Raw genomic sequence first — 17,314 nt, 5'->3', positions numbered from 1 at the left:
TTACAACATTTTAAGTATATTATTCAATTTTCTTCTGGCTTTTATTGTTTCTGATAAGAAGTTACCAGTTACTCTTGTCATTATTCCTCTGTAGGTAATGGCCCCTTCAAGTTTTCTCTTTATATTTGCATTTTAGAAATTTAACTATGATATGCATATATAGATTTCTTTTTATTTGTTTGGATCAATTTCCTTTGAGCTTCTTGGATTTAGTGCACTAATAATTACAGTCAGATTTTAAAATTCTGGTCATTATTTTTTTCTGATGCCTATTTTTACCTTGTTTTCTCTGTCCTTCTGGGATTTTAATTACAAATATTATACATCACTTTGGTGACCAGCAATTTGTTTTGTGTTGTTGTCAGGGTGGTGGTGGTGGTGTGTGTGCTTCATTTTCATGTGTTTTAATTGAGATAGTTTTGTTTGATCCATTGTTTATTGATATTTTCAAATGCAGTGTTAAAAGTTTTTATTTCTCTGTTGTGATTACTTATTTATTCACTCAATATGTCCACATTTCTATTTAAGGCATTGGATATGTTTCTACGAGCTCTTTTAAAGTCTTGATCTACTAATTTCAACATCTGTGCCGCCTCTATGTCTGTTTGTATTAGTTGTTTTTTAAATTTCTTCTTGATTACAGGTCGCTTTTTATTGCTTCTTATATCTAGTAGTACTTCTTAAAATTATGGGATGGACATGGAGAATATTATATTCTCAAGAGTGGATTGTCAACATTCCACTTGGTTTTAGGTTTTGTTGGAGTAGGTCTAGAGTAGCTTTACTCTTCACATGAGGCCTTTCTAGGAACTCAACAAAAGAGCCAAGATATTTAGAGATGTCTTTATACTTTGGCTGGTCAGAACTTCAATACCCTCCAATACTGTATGACATCCAGAATGTTCATCTGGCTCACAAATCCTCAATAGCTTTTCTCTGAAGGCTCTTACTGGTATTTTATTGCATATATGCAGCTTTGTATTTGGCAAAAAGTGTAGGGAAGTCTTCTCTAGATTTCTGAACCTCTTCATGTATGTAGCCACCTCCTCTCTGGTGTCTTGTCCCACAAATAACAATCTCCTCAAAAATTCTGAGCAACTAATGAGATTGCTACTTTCTACTTGCCGTCCACTTCCTTGTGCTGAAATTTCATTATTGACTTCAGCCAGAAAGTCATGGTGAACTTGGTGTTTGTATTGTATAATTCTCTTATCTCAAGTATAACGTGCCTATACCGTTTGTTTTCCACTATGTGAAAAGAATTTCCTCATATATTTTGTCCAGATCACCTGAGATCAGGAGTTCAAGAGCATCTTGGCCAACATGGTTAGCCCATCTCTACTAAAAATACAAAAATTAGCCAGGCGTGGAGGTATAGGCCTGTAATCTCAGCTACTCATGAGGCTGAGACAGAAGAATCTCTGGAACCCAGGGGGCAGAGGTTGCAGTGAGCCAAGATCATGCTACTGCACTCCAACCTGGGTAACAGAGTAAGACCCCATATCAAATTTAAAAAATTGCGTGTTTTGTGGTACAATTTAAAGAACATCAAGAAGCATCAACACGTATCTCTCGTTAGATAATAATAATGCCTAGAAGTCTCGTTATTTGAATCTTTCCTTTTATTTAAGATATTGACTTCCAAGATCACCAATTGGAATGCATGAGAGATAAGTGTATGTGACTAACGTTGTTCACTAAACAGTGGACTAAAGAGAAGGGAAAATAGAAAAGTATTTTTTTTAAATAGGACAAGTGGTTGGGAAGTTCTGACACATGGTGTACCATTGGCATGAAGAAACCTAGAATGGAGAAGTGGTCTGAGAAGTAAGGAAAAGCATAAAGCAGAACGTGACACTGAAAAGAAGAAAGAAAAGGTAGTGAAGCAAAAGCTGCTCATTGTACTTCAATTTAAAACCTACCTCTCCTAGAAGTTTTTGATAGGACTCGGCTCATCAGTCTTTGCAATAGCCCAGAGGTGGAAGTTAATAGTCGTACAAAAGAAAAGACATTAGAGAATATTAAAGATAATTTAATTTTAGTTCAATGATTAATATGTCAAATTTTCTTTTAGTTTTGTGGCCAAAGATATAAAACAACTCTCCAACACAGAGCTTGTTAGTATTTCATTCGGGACTATACCTCAAGACCCTTTGTTTTTGGCCCTTTCTCTCTTCATCTCTTCCTCACTTTTTATTTTCCTAGTTATGGGCATTATAAAAGTGAAGACATGGCCTGCCTACAGTCACAGCACAAACGAAAGAGGAAACATTAAATCTCTGCCAAGGATTCTAAATGCATGCCCGTAGTCTCAGGTGTTTCCAAACCTCTCTAAGCATGCTCTAGCAAAGTGTGCGCAGAAATACAGATATATGTTTCGATCTTCAGACTGATCTATTCTTACAGTATATCATTGTTTTCCATAATCCTGTGCTGGCATTGCTACTACCCAAGAGGTTGAAAAGATTGATGCATAACCTGGAGCTCCTTCCATTTGAAGAATAAACACATGTTGCAAAACTGTCTTCTGGATTTAGTAATTGCCAAAGCCTGTGATTCTTGGGGTTGCATGGGCATAGTACATATAATTTAGCATTTTCTACATCTAAACCATGTAAAATGAGTAATCATATATGTTAATGAGAAGAATGGGAAATGGAGCTGAGTATTAACAACTCAGATTCATTTTCTTTATGTCTAAGAGTAAGACTATTTAAGGTTTACTCCCAATTTATTTACAGTTTAGTTTTCAAACACAGAATAATGAGATTCTAAAAGTGCAACTCCTCATTTTTAGAAATGAGAAAATATAGATGCCAAAAGGTTAAATGGCTCATTTAAGGCCACACCAGAGAATTTGTGGCAAGACAATGGAATCTGAGCTCAAAGACTCAGTCCAAAACAATGAAACAGAATATTCCATGATATGGAGTTCAAAAATGTGTGTCTTTTATTGGATTCCACATTCATGATCAGACATACGAACTCAGACACATACAACATTCACTCAGAAACCTATTCTGAAAAAAAACTGGGTGAAATTTTCTGAATTGCTGCTATCTCAGTCACTGGTATCATCAAATATTTTTAATCTTTTTTTCTGAGCACAACTCGGATATTCAACAGCTGGGAATAAATAGGCAATATAAATCTCTATTTCTTGAAAACAGAAATGAAGTCTATACCTTTCAGATAACTTAATAACCTCTAGCATCAGTAATAAATATCCAGCTTTCTGTATAAATTACATTGGGGCTTGGAATATTGTACTCAGCTCTGAATTATTTGTTTCATATAGTGTATCTCTGGGTATACAAATTAAAAAGAAATGCTTTGGAATGTGATTAAATTATAATCAGAGGGAGTCATATGCTGGCAATATAATTCTGTGAAGTGTTCCTCTCTATAGATTCCCTAGTTTTTTGCTATAATTGCATTTAATTAAATAAATGCTCTGAAATGTCAGAATAAGGCATGCATTCTCAGTGTCAGGAGGAACCAGCCAGCCACCCTGATGTGAAACCGTCCAATCTTGCCCTGCACAGTGGGGTTTCAACAGTTGACAGTCACAAACTCTCATTAGTTGTTTCAGCCTTTGTAGAGAGCCAGGGTCAGAGACAAGCATGGCAAAGTTCAAACAGTTCTATCATGCAGGTTGAGCTGTGGTGTTTTGTTTATGTTCCACTAATGACTAGACCTGCTGCATGCCAATATGGTCTCTTCACCTGTCGTCAAGGCAGATATTGATCACCATAATCACGCTCAGTTCAGAACCGATCTTAATCAGAGTCCATTCTTTCATGACTATCTGTCAGCTGTGAGTAACATGTCATTACAGAGCTAAAGGTGATGAGTGGGTCTCCTTCTCAGAAAGGTTTTGAAAAATGGGCATGAATTGTTATTGTGAAGTCAATAAACTTAGACACTGACGAAACCCTGATATTCTGGGATTAACTGGTGAAGATTATTTGGGCAGCACATTCATTATCAGTTCAACACTTCATTTTAATCAAATGCATTCTGCAAACATCTAATATCTGATATGCAGAACAATAACTTTATATCTGCCTGTACATAGACTCATGCATAAAAGGAAAACAAAAGATGAATCACACCCTGTCTGTTCAAATCACTGTCTCCTGGAGTCACATAGTTCATTATGTAAAAATTTCATTATAGGCCAGGCACGGTGGCTCATGCCTGTAATCCCAGCACTTTGGGAGGCTGAGGCGGGTGGATCAAGAGGTTAAGAGATCGAGACCATCCTTGTCAATATGGTGAAACCCCGTCTCTACTAAAAATACAAAAATTACCTGGGCATGGTGGCGCGTGCCTGTAGTTTCAGCTACTCGGGAGGCTGAATCAGGAGAATTGCTTGAACCCAGGAGGTGGAGGTTGCAGTGAGCCAAGATTGCACCACTGCACTCCAGCCTGGGTAACAAGAGCGAAACTCCATCTCAAAAAAAAAAAAATTCATTATAAATTTTTCTTGAATCACTACATTCTTGACTTTTTTTAGCAAAACAATATTAAGTTCAACATAATATTTTAGACAATACATGAAAGATGTTTGGGATAAAATTAAATCTATGTCATATATGTATATCCATATCAGTTGAACTGAATATAAGTTAGTCTTCTGTTTTTTTTGCTGTAGGTTTTTGACAGGTTTCATAATAATTCAGAAGGTTCTAAGTTAAAATGTCAGAGCTTTTAGTTTTGTAGATAGATGGCAAGACAGGTAGATAATCTTGCATGGTACAATGTACATGTTCCATGTTCCTATTTCAAGTTTGCAGCATGACAGTAACAGTCCATGGCTCCATTCTGATATTTTGCACTGTCTGGGCATGTCAGGCACACTGAAGAAACAGGCTTGGCTGCAGGTCGTTTGCATGATGCTTGAGAAATCTCTTAGACAAACTCATCTGGAGAAAAGAAGGAAAAAATAAAACCAAAAATTATTCATTGCTTACTTTGTCCCCTAAATAACTCATGATATTAGGGATGGATGGTTTGAGAAAACAATTAAATGATCTTTCTCTGATTTTTGCATTATTGTATTGGGGCACAAATGTGTACTCTAACACAGTGTTACAAAAAGGGACACTCTTCCATCCCAACATAAGCACAGATCACCTTTCAGCTTTAATACCTTATGTTACAGCTTCATGAGACAAGCTGGGGTGTTCTGTGGCAGATGGCATAACAATGATCATTTCACTATTCACAATTTCTTTCGTAAGAGAGGAATTTGGGGATTAAAATAAAACAGATGAGGAAGAGCGGAGACTCATGTGTTCCCGTTTGACCACCAATTTCCCAAGTCATTAACCATTCAGACTTGGATTACACATTACCAATGAGAAAACTAAGAATTCTTATTACTTCTTTTATTCTAAGGTATTCATATTCCCCACCAATGTGACTGAGATTTAGGAGGGTTAACATGTATACAACAGATTGATTAGTAATAGCACTGTAATAGCTTTATACTGGTTTTTCAGTATGGCCTTTTGATTCCAACAGATATGGCAAAAAGCCTATATTATGCTGCAATTCGATAAGCATCATATAATATTAATGGTTAATAATGTAGTCTTATTTATTTACAATTTTATTTTTTTAACTTTTAGGTTCAGAAGTACACATACAGGTTATAGGAAAATATAGGAAAATTGCATGTCACTGGAGTTTGGTGTACAAATTATTTTATCGCCCAGATAGTAAGCATAGTACCTGCTAGGTAGTTTTTTAATCCTCACCCTCCTCCTAGTGTCCCCCCTCAAGTAGGCCCCAGTGTCTGTGGTTTCCTTTTTTGTGTCCAAATGTACTCAAAGTTTAGCTTCCACTTAGAAGTGAAAACATGTGGTGTTTGTTTTCTGTTCCTGTATTACTTTACTTAGGATAATGGCCTCTGGCTCCATCAATGTTGCAGCAAAGGACATGATCTCATTTTTTATGACTACATAGTACTCCATGGTACACATGTATCATATTTAATATACCCAGTTTGCCACTGATGTGCACTTAGGTTGACGTCCTATTTTGGCTATTATGAATCCTGGCTTGATAAACATATGCGTGAATATGTCTCCATGGCAGAACAATTATTTATATTCCTTTGGGTATTAACTCAATAATGGGATTGCTGGGTTAAATGGTAATTCTGTTTTAAATTCTTTGAGAAATCCCCAAACTGCTTTCCACAATGACTGATCACTAGTTTATATTCCTACCAGCAATGCATAAGCCTAAATGTTCCCTTTTCTCCACAATCTTACAAATATCTTATTTTTTCACTTGTTAATTATAGCCACTCTTTCTGACTGATGTGAGATGGTATCTCATTGTGGTTTTGACTAGATTTCTCTAATAATTAGTGATGTTGAATTTTTTTAAATATGTTTGTTGGCCACTTGAGTGCTGTTGAAAAGTGTCAATTTATGTCCTTTGCCCAATTTTTAATGGATTTGTTTTATTGCTTGTATATTTAACTTTGTTATAGATAGTGGATATTAGACCTTACATAGTTTGTGAATAATTGCTCTCATTTTGTATATTGTCTGTTTAATCTGTTGATAATTTATTTGGTGGTGCAGAAGCTCTTTAGTTTAATTAGGTCCTATTTGTCAATTTCTTTTTGTTGCAATTGCTTTTGATATCTTTGTCATGAAGTCTTTGCCCCATCCTATGTTCAGGATAGTATTTCCTAGATATTCTTTTAGGGTTTTTATAGTTTTTCATTTTAGATTTAAGTTTTTAATCCATCTTGAGTTAATTTTTGTATATGGTTTAAGGAAGGAGTCCAGCTTTAATCTTCTGCATATAGCTAGCCAGTTATCCCAGCACCATTTATTGAATAAGGAGTCCTTTTCTTATTGTTTTTGTCAATTTTGTCAAAGATCAGATGGTTGTAGGTGTGTTGCATTATTTTTGGACTCTCTATTCTGTTTCATTGATCCACATGTCTACTTTTGTACCAGTATCATACTGTTTTGCTTACAGTAGCCATGTACTACAGTTTAAAGTTGGGTAGTGTGATGCCTCCAGTTTTTTGCTTTTTCTTCAGACTGCCTTGGCTATTTGAGTTCTTTTTTGCATCCATATAAATTTTAAAATAGTTTTTTCTAATTCTGTGAAGAATGTCATCTGTAGTTTGATAGGAATAGTATTGAATCTATTAATTTCTTTGGGCAGTATGGCCATTTTGACAATATTGATTCTTTTTATCTATGAGTATGGAATGTTTTTTCATTTGTTTGAGTTACCTCTGATATGTCTGAACAGTGTTTTGTTTCCCATTGTAGAGCTCTTTTACCTCCTTGGTTTTGTCTGATTTAGAATCGCAACCCCTGCTTTGATCTTTTTCCACTTTCTTGTTAGATTTTTCTCTATCCCTTTACTTTGAGGCTATGAATGTCACTACAGGTAAGATGGGTCTTTTAAGACAGTATACTATTGGATTTTGCTTCTCTACCCAATTTGCCACTCTCTGCTTTTTAAAGGGGGAAATTTAGCCCATTTGCATTCACAGTTAATATTGATATGTGGATTTGATATTGCCATCATGTTGTAAGCTGGTTATTATGCAGATAGTTTCTATGGTTGCTTTATAGTGTGACTGGTCTATGTACTTAAGTATGTTTTTGTAGTGGCTGGCAACAGTCTTTCCTCTTTCCATATTCAGTGCTCCCTTCAGGACCTCTTGTAAACCAGGTTTGGTAGTAATAAATTCTCTTAACATGTGCTTCTCTGCAAAGGATCTTATTTCTCCTTTACTTATGAAGCTTCATTTGGCCTGATATAAAATTCATTTTTGAAAATTCTTTTCTTTGAAAATGTTGACTATAGACCCCAAATGTCTTCTGGCTTTCAGGGTTTCTGCTGACAAGTATGCTGTTAGCCTGAGGAGGTTCCCTTTGTAGGTGACCTGCCCCTTCTCTCTAGCTGCCTTTAGCATTTTGTCTTTCATTTCAGCCTTAGAGAATCTGATTACTATGTGTCTTGGGGATGGTCTTCTTGGGTAGTATTTCTCAGGGGTTTTCCTCATTTCCTAAATTTAAATGTTGACCTCTCTAACAAGGTTAGGGAAATTTTCATAGATGACATCCCAAAATATGTTTTTCAAGTTTCTTGGTTTCTCTCCCTCTCTCTCAGGCACACCAATGAGTCATAGTTTGAGTCTCTTTACATAATACCATATTTTTTAAAGGTTTTGTTCATTATTCTTTATTTGTTTTCTTTAATTTTCTTTGAGTTATTTTGAAGAGTCAGTCTTCAAGTTGTGAGATTCTTTCCTCTGGTTGTTCAATTCTGCTGTTAATATTTGCTGTTGCACTATGAAGTTCTTGTAGAGCATTTGCAGCTCTATCAGATCAGTCTGGTTCTATTTTATAAAGGCCGCTTTGTCTATCAGCTCCTGTATCATTTTATTGTAATCCTTAGATTCCCTGGATTGGCTTTCAACTTTCTATTATATGTTGATGATCATTCCTATTCATATTCTGAATTGTTTCTATCATTTCAGCCATCTTAGCTGGTTAGGAACCATGGCTGGAGAACTAATGCAGTTGTTTGGAGGTAAGAAGACATTCTGGCTTTTCGAGATGCTGAACCAGATGAAAGAACTGGTTGCTTGTACTGGTTCTAATCTTTGTGGGCTGATGTTCCTTGAATCCTTGAAGTTGCTGAGCTTTGGATGATTTTTTCTTTTATCCTGTTTGATGTCCTTGAGGTCATGATTCCCTGTTTTCAGGGAATAAATATACATATAGGTTTTTGCATTGAGGGAATGATTATTTAGTCTTCTCTTTCTGGCTTGTTTTGGTTTTTATTATATTTGCTTACTAATTTGTATCTGTTAATTTCTCTTTTTTTTCCCACTAGGTTGCTGCCTCATTTTTGACACTAGATGGCGCCTTAACCCCATGTTTGCTTCAGTTCTAGTAATCAGATAACTACCCATCCTGAATGAGGTGGAAAGAGGATCCAAAAGGGGGATACTTCTGTGGTGTGGGAAGACTGAACAGCTATTCTGATATGGCATCTCTTTTATTATAGAACAGAGTTTCCTGGGATGTGGATGATAGTCCTGCTTCCCTTCTTTGTCTTTTGCTCTCAGATGTATTTCCCTTTTCAGGTGCTTGCAATGCTCCCAATGAGTTAAGGCAGATACAGTTCTGCAGCAAGGGAATGTAGATGGTGAAGAAGCTGATTGTCTACCTCAATCTAACTTTTCCAGTATAGAAACTGTGAGTTGGAGGGATATTTTTTCATGCTTGGTGCTGGACAGATTGAGGAAAGGGGAATTGCAGCTATGGAGTCTGATTCTCCGACCATTTGCTTGGATATTTTTATGTCTCTGTGACCCTGGGAATTGTCTCATCATCACATTTGAGTTCAGGGATAGTGTTGGTGATAATTTTTATGCTGTATATTTGTTTTTGGTTTTCTGTGGGGAAGAGTAAAGTCAGCTTGCTTCTATGCCACCACTTTGGAACCAGAGTCCTTCTTTTAAATAATAATTTAGTCTTTGGAGTCAAATACTTGGGATTATAATTGAGCTTTTAAAGTCATTAGTTATATGATGTTAGGCAAGTTAACTAACGCTTCTATTTCTTGGTTTCATTAACTCTAAAATGTTTATTGAAAACAATTCTATCTTTAGAGTTGTAGAGTTGAATGATTAATACCTATAAAGTGCTTTAAATAGTACTTAACACACAAAATATCTTAATAAATATTAATTCTCAATATCATGGAAAGAAAAAATGAAAACATGAGAATAGATGTCTGAACATTATGCTGACAAAGGAATGCTGATTTATATGGAAACTTGATGTTTAGCATTTTCAGAACTGTGAAACTATTTTCCAAAGTGGACACTTCTTACATTTCCACAATTAGTGTTTGAAGGTTCCTATTTCTTCACATTGCCACAAGTGTTCATTATTGCCTGTTTTCCTTATTATAGCCATCTCAATATGCATAAAATGGTATCTCATTGTAGTTTCAATTGGCATTTTTCTAATTACTAATTGTTTTGAGCATTTTCTTCATGTGCTTATTAGTATTTATATAGGATCTGAGAAGAAATTTCTATTGAAATTCATTTATTTTTCATTGAGTTATTTATCCTTTTACAAATTCTGATTATTAGATCCTTATCAAATTTATATGTATATATTTTCTATATTTTAATTTTGATTATGTCCGATTTATTTTCCTTTGGTTGATTATACTTTAGATGTCATATGTAAGAAATTATCTAATTGCATTATCTGAAAATTCATCATAAACATTAATAGTTAAATGATATTTTTTATTCTAATTGTATTTAATTGTATTTCCAAGATCTAGGACTAACTAAGGAAATTCATCTTACAATCTTCAGTAATGATAAAAAAAACTTATTATTTTTTTAAAAAACAAATTATTACCTAATCCAACATCACAAAGATATATACCTATGTTTTCTTCTAAGAGTTTTACAATTTTATCTTTTCCATTTTGTCTTTGATCCATTATGAGTTAATTTTTGGACATGGTGTGAAGCAGTAGTCTGACTTCATTCTTTCATATGTGGCTACCCACTTACCTTTATACCATTTGCTTAAAAGGCTATTCCTTCCTCTTGAATTGTCTTGGCACGACTGTCAAAAATCTATTGAGCACAAATATATGACCTCATTTCTAGACCCTCAATTATATTCCATTGATCTATTTTTCTGCTATCATGTGAGTACCTGAATCTTGGTTAGTGTAGCTTTGTAGTAAGTTTTGAAATCAGGAAGTGTAAGTCCTTTGACTTTGTTCATATTTTTTAAGATTGTTTTGGCTATTCTGAGTCTCTTGCATTTCCTTATAAATTTTAGATTTAGCTTATCAATTTCTGAAAAAATGTCAAGAGGGATTTTGGTAAGGTTTTTCGAAAAATGTAGATCAATTTGTCAAGTATTTAATCTTAACAACATTGATTTTTTTTACCCATGAATATAGATGTCTTTTCATTTATTGGGTCCTTTAAAATTATATTTTATAATTTTTAGTGTATAAATTTTACATTAAAAATTATTCCTATTTTATTTTTGATGCTATTATAAATAGAATGGTTATCATAATTTTATTTTGGGTTATTTATTGCTAGTGTATAGAAATAAAACTGATTTTTAAAATATATACTTGTATCCTGTTACTTTGCTGAATTTTATTCAATTTAATAACTTCTTTGGTGAATACCTTAAGATTTTCCGTATGCAATATCAAGTAAACTGCAAGTAGAGATGATCTTACTTCTTTTTCAATCTGAGTGCCTTTTATCTATTTTTCTTGACCATTTGCCCATTACAATGTTGACTACAACTATCAGGAATGGACACCTTTGTCTTGTTCTTCATCTTAGGGTGAACAGTTTTGGTTTTCTGTGTCTTTTGAGCTGATCATGTGGGTTTTGACCTTTAACCATTTAATAAAGCATATTAGATCAATTGATTTGTATATGTTGAACCAACCTTGCTCTCTTGGGGTAAATCTTGCTTGGTCTTGCTTCTTTTTTATATATTGTTGGGTTCAGTTTGTTTTGTCAACAATTTTTGAATCTATAATCATAAGGAATAACAGTCTATAATTTTCTTAGTATCTCATTCTCTGATTTTGCAATCAGTGTAATACTGGTCTCATAAAGTCACTTGGAAAGTATTTCCTGAACTTCTATTTTTGTTGTTGCTGTAGTAGCTAGAACAGTTTGTAAAAGATTAGCATTAAATATTATTTAAACATTTGGTAGATTTGATCAATGAAACATCTGTTCCTGGGCTTTTTTTGTGTTTTGATTATTAAAATATTTTTACATGCTATAAATTTATTTAAATAATCCATTTCTTCTTGAGTCAGTTTTAGTAGTTTGCATCTTCTTTGGGGAATTTTAGAAAGTTTTAGAAATTTATGTCAATTTATTGGCATAAATTGTTTATCATATATTCTTATGATTATTTTTATTTCTGTAATTTAGTTAATAATTTCTCCTCTGTCCTTGATTTTAGTAATTTTACTTAATTTCATTCTGATTTTTATTATTTCCAGAATTTTTTTTTCTAATTTAGTTTGCTCTTATTTTTCTAGTTTCTTAGGGTGGAAGGTTAGGCTGTTTGAGTTGAGATTTTTCTTATTTCTTTTAATATAGGTGTTTAAAATGATAATTTTTTTCTATGCATTGTTTACCTGTATTACATAAATTAATGTGTTTTATGTTTTTGTTTTCACTTATTTCAAAGTATTTCTTAATTTCTTTTGTGATTTATTCTGTGATTCATTGGTTATTTGTGTGTTGCTTAATTTACACATTTCTATTTCTTATTGACATTTAATTTTATTCCAGGGTTCTCAGAGAACATACTTTGTATGATTTTAACATTTCAAATTTTCTTGAGATATGTTTTATGGCATAATATATGATCTATTCTAGAGATGTAACATCAGCATTTAAGAAGAATGTATATTCTCCTGTTTAGTTTAGTGTAGAGTTTCATAGATATTTGTTAGTTCTAGTTGTTTTATAGTATCGTTCATATCTTTTATTCTCTCATTGATTTTCCTGCTAGTTTTTCTGTTATTCAAAGTGAAGTACTGTAGTCTAGAAGTACTATTACAGAATTCTCTATTTCTCTATTCAGTTCTTTCAGCTCATACTTCGTATATTTTGAGCCTCTGTTATTAGTTTCCTATGTGTTTATAACCATTATATCTTCTTAGTGTATTAATCCTTTTATTATTATAAAATATTCTTCTTTGTCTCTATAACAATTTTTATTTTAAAATCTATTTTGTCTCATATTAATAGTCATTCCAGCATTTTTTGTTACTGTTCATATGGTGTATAATTTCCATCCTTTTACTTTCAATCTATTTGTGTCTTTGAATCTAAAGTGCCTCTAATGTAGACACCACATAGTTGGGTAATTTTTAAAAAATCTCTTCTCCTGTTCTGTATATTTTAGGTAGAGTGTTCAATTCACTTACATTTATTGTAATGACTGGTGAGGTAAAATTCATGTCTTCCATTTTACTATTTGTTTTCTATATGGTTTATGTCTTTTTTGTTCCTCTGTTCTTTTACATTTTTTGTATGTTAAATAGATATATTCTAGCTTACCACTGATTTCCTTATCATTTATTTTACTATGCATTTTACAGTCATAATCTTAGGGATTGCTTTGCTCTTGGATTACAATTAATATTTTAATTTGTAACAATCTAGTTTAGATTAAAACAAACATATATTCAATACTATAAAAAGCCTATATATGTATCTTTCTGTTTTGTTCCCATTCTTTGGTACTATTTTCATAAAAATCAGATCTTTATACATTGTGTGCCCATCAAAACAGATTTTAATATTGCTTCATGCAGGTGTTGTTTAAATTAGATAGGAGGAAAAACAGAGTTAAAAAAATACATTTATCATGTCTTTTATATTTACCTATGTAGGTATCTTTAATAGTTTTCTATTTCTTCATGTTGATTTTAATTACTGTCTGGTATTCTTTCCTTTCAACCTGAAGGACCCTCTTTAGTATTTCCTGTTAGTATTCCAGCAAAAATTTATTTGTCATTGTCTTAGTATCTGTCAATGTCTTAGTATTTACTTTTGAGGAATAATTTTTCTGGCTATAAAATTACTGGCGGTTGATCTCCCTTTTAGCACCCTTGAATATATCATCCAACTGCCTACTGACCCTCATGGTATCTGATGAGAAATCAGCCACTGATCTTATTATGGATTTCCTAGATAAAATGTGTCACTTCTCTCTTGCCACTTTTAAGATTCTCTTTGACTTTGCCAATTTGACAATTTCTGCAGCTTCTTTGTTATATGTAATCACTAAAGTCTTAATGATTCAATGGAAATTCTTAAAATGCCTGAAGTCAGTAAGTGTCACTCTGCTGAAGTGTGGGTTATCACATGTCTTTAATATCTAAGCAGGTATTATACAAGTCTGCATTACCACATTTACTTCCTGCTTACACAGAGGAAGATAGATGTGAGAGCCTGGGTTCTTCTCTAGTCTGTCCTGATTGTGCATACAACCCTACACCTGCATGTGATGTTCTAGATTTCCAGCAATATGCCATAGCTTTTCAAAGACCCCTATAGACAACTCATTTTCAAGATTTCTTCTTTTGAGCTCTTTCATTAGCCTATTATTTGCCAATTTTTACCCAGTGATTCAGGCAGCTGCAAGGTTAAATAATTTTCTGTGATTGTTTTTGACAAACACATTAACTAAAAAGTCTTTTTACTTTTTTGAGTTAGGTTAAATTGAGTAAGTTATGAATTAGGTTAAAGAAAGAAAGTTTTGTGAATAGAGTCTTTCAACGAATCATCAGATGGATATAATAATGACAATCTCTGGAAGTGAGGCATTGAAGGAACCCCAACCCTGCTATGCCCCTTTCAGTGACAGGCAAGCTGCTGATTTTTGCTGTTATTATAAGCTATTAGTTACTTTCCAGAGTTCTAAGAATTTTGATTCTGTTAGTTTATCAGTATTTTCGTTGCTTACATAGAGGAGAAAATGTTGAAGGTCTTCGGTATTTGTTATGGGAGCCCTAGAAATTTAATATGGCATTTTTTTTTTTGTCATCAGTTTGAGATTCTCCTGGTTCTTGGCATGATGAGTTATTTTTAGTTGATACCTGAACATTTGTTGTTGTTGTGTTATGAGACTAGGATCTTCTTGTAAGCTTCTGCTTTACCTGGTTTCCACTGATACTGCTCTACTAGGGGAATGGGAGGTTCACCTCTAGGTAGAGGTAGAAGTCCATGTCCACCAATCAGCCTCTGTTGACACCTGAGGGGGTACTTCTCTTCACTGAGTGTGCTGGCTCCCCTCCAACTCTCCACTGGCAGCTTTCTGAGGGTGTGAGCGCATAACTACTGCTCCCCACATGGCCTCCATTGAGATCATGGGGAGGAGTGGTATCCTGACCACTAGGAGTGGTGAGACCCTGTCTCTATGTGACATCTGACACCCCCTGAGAAGACAGATAAGGATCATCTTGTTACCACCACGTGAAGGAAGAAGTTCAGGCTCCCTGTGGGGGCTCTACTGACACTGCAGTGGTGGGCCCTTGTTACAATCTAGCAGAGACTCTTGAGGCAGGGGCAACATTTGGGGTGCCTCAAATATTGAGGTGAAGGTGAAATTCTAGACTTCCCACTTGGCCTTTTCTGGTGTGGGTGTATGTGGGGTTTTGTATTCTGCGCTGTTTAGCTAGAGTAGAACAGTTTATTGTTTTGCTAGGCTGCCCCTTTCCTGGGCCTTTGGCTAGAAAGATTAGGCTTTTGTGCCTGTCTCTTTTGATCTACGTCTTTTGATATTTCCTGGTTGCTGGCTTCTTCACCTTCAAGTTGGGATACATGAGACGTAAAGAAAATCCAGAGAGTCTTCTCTATTTGTTTTATCTAGAAACAAGGATTTTAGAGGATTGAGGAATAGTATGCCTATGCCATCTTCCTAAAAGTGGAAGTTGGACATGTTTTTAAACATGACAACCACTTTAGTTGTTGAATCAAGAAATTTAGAAATGTCAAATTCAATTTTAGCACTCTAGATATTAAAATTCTGTGTGATACAACATATCCATGAAACAAACATGCACATGTACCCTAAATCTAAAATAAAAGCTAAAATTATTTAAAAAATGAAATATAAAAAATTCTCATTACCCTTTATATTAAAAAAAGTTCTGATTTGTTTGTTTTGAGTTAGCGACCATGTTGCCTCTTCCTTTCTTTCTTTTTTTTTTTTTTTAAAAAAAAAACAGGTAAATTGATTTTCTTTGCATCAAGTATTATTGCATATGAAATTACTGTAAGGGCAGTCAAACCATCACAGTTCTTGAGACGTTCACTAAACTCAAACCAGTCACTAGTCCTCCACAACTACGATTTGTCAACAAAAACAAACCTGAAGAGTCTCAGGTCTGCAGGCATTAGAAGTTAGAGATTGGCTTAAAGCTGTTACTAGCAGCTAATCTTTGTTGTGGAATGCTTTTAAGGGAGGGAGCATGGTCTGTTAGTGCAAACAGGATTGGGCATCAAAGAACTCGGAAAACTATCTGATGGCGATAGAGTAAAAACAGAACTAATTCAAGAGTGTGAAGAACTGGGCTTGAGTTCTGCCTTTGCCTTTAATCTATGTAATCTTACTCAAATTAATTAAACTTCCCAAGTCACTGCCACTGTGGCTGTTCAGAGCTGAATGAACTTATTCGGTAGACTAGTGACAACTGATATTATTATTCTCTTTCTATTTATGTTTTGGAAGATGCATCTTGATACACTGATCTTGGGGGAGGCGTAATCATCAGTGTTTTTGAAAGCCCCTTCTCCAGCTGACTCTAATGTGTGCAGGGTCGAGACTCTTCAATCTAGATAAATATCTCCAGTCCTAACTCAAGATGTCACTCAACCTGAATGCAGGTGATAGTCAGGTTTGGGTACCTTTGATCCAGTAATTTTCAAAACAAGGTTGGAAAAAAGGGCTAGTTCAGGAGAAATTTCTAACTCCTTTACCCTTCTCCTTATCCCTCAAGATGAACATTTTGAAAATGTTCCCTAGTGATTCTGATACTTGCCTTGGACTTTCACACTCCCCACGCCACTGTTATTTTTGTCTCTTCTAACCTTCCAGTCGAGAGTTGTCTTGATGTAACTGTACTTTCAGAGCTTGAATGCTCTCTCTAGCATTGCTACCAGTGTCCATTTGCACCTCATCCATGACAAGGATCTCACTAGCTCTTGGGCAACTAATTCTGTCTCTTGAGAGTCTCAACAAGGCAAAAGGTACAGTAAGATACCTGTGTAAGGTAAAGTAATGAGGAGACAGGTTTCTGCTCACTGGAAAGAAGATTGTCTGTGCTATTTTAAAAATACGTAACAACTTACGTTACAGTCACTTTGGAAAATCACTAACTTTAAAAATAAATATATACTTCACTTACTAAGTCTCTTACCCAAAAAGAAAAAAATCCTGTGGAAATGTTACAATCTTCATTTTCTGAAAGTAAAAATAAATTTTCTTAATTGTTACAAATGAGAAAGCTGAGTTACATGAAGATAAGTAAATTGACAGAGTCAGATGATACAGGATCACGTGGGATTTGAACGATGGCAATTACTCTCACAGCCACACTCTGACATGAGGCTTCCATCAGTGAATAGATTGATTTTGCTCCCCTCCCCCCCACCACACACATACAACATAAAGTGGTGATGCTTTTTCAATAATATGTCTGAAACATGTTTTCC

At 34.4% G+C, this 17,314-nt stretch overlaps 1 pseudogene; it reads right to left on the bottom strand.

Annotated features, from left to right (window-relative positions):
- The window catches only part of LOC105733505 (large ribosomal subunit protein uL1-like), a 36,853-nt pseudogene extending 20,069 nt beyond the window's left edge, over positions 1-16,784 (bottom strand).
- Positions 16,785-17,314: the final 530 nt, after the last annotated feature.

The sequence above is a fragment of the Aotus nancymaae genome, unplaced genomic scaffold, assembly GCF_030222135.1.
Source record: "Aotus nancymaae isolate 86718 unplaced genomic scaffold, 86718_ANA_hifiasm-v0.15.2.pri h1tg000079l, whole genome shotgun sequence".
Classification (NCBI taxonomy): domain Eukaryota; kingdom Metazoa; phylum Chordata; class Mammalia; order Primates; family Aotidae; genus Aotus; species Aotus nancymaae.
The sequence above is the reverse complement of the archived record's forward strand: the minus strand, read 5'-3'. Positions and strand labels throughout refer to the sequence as shown.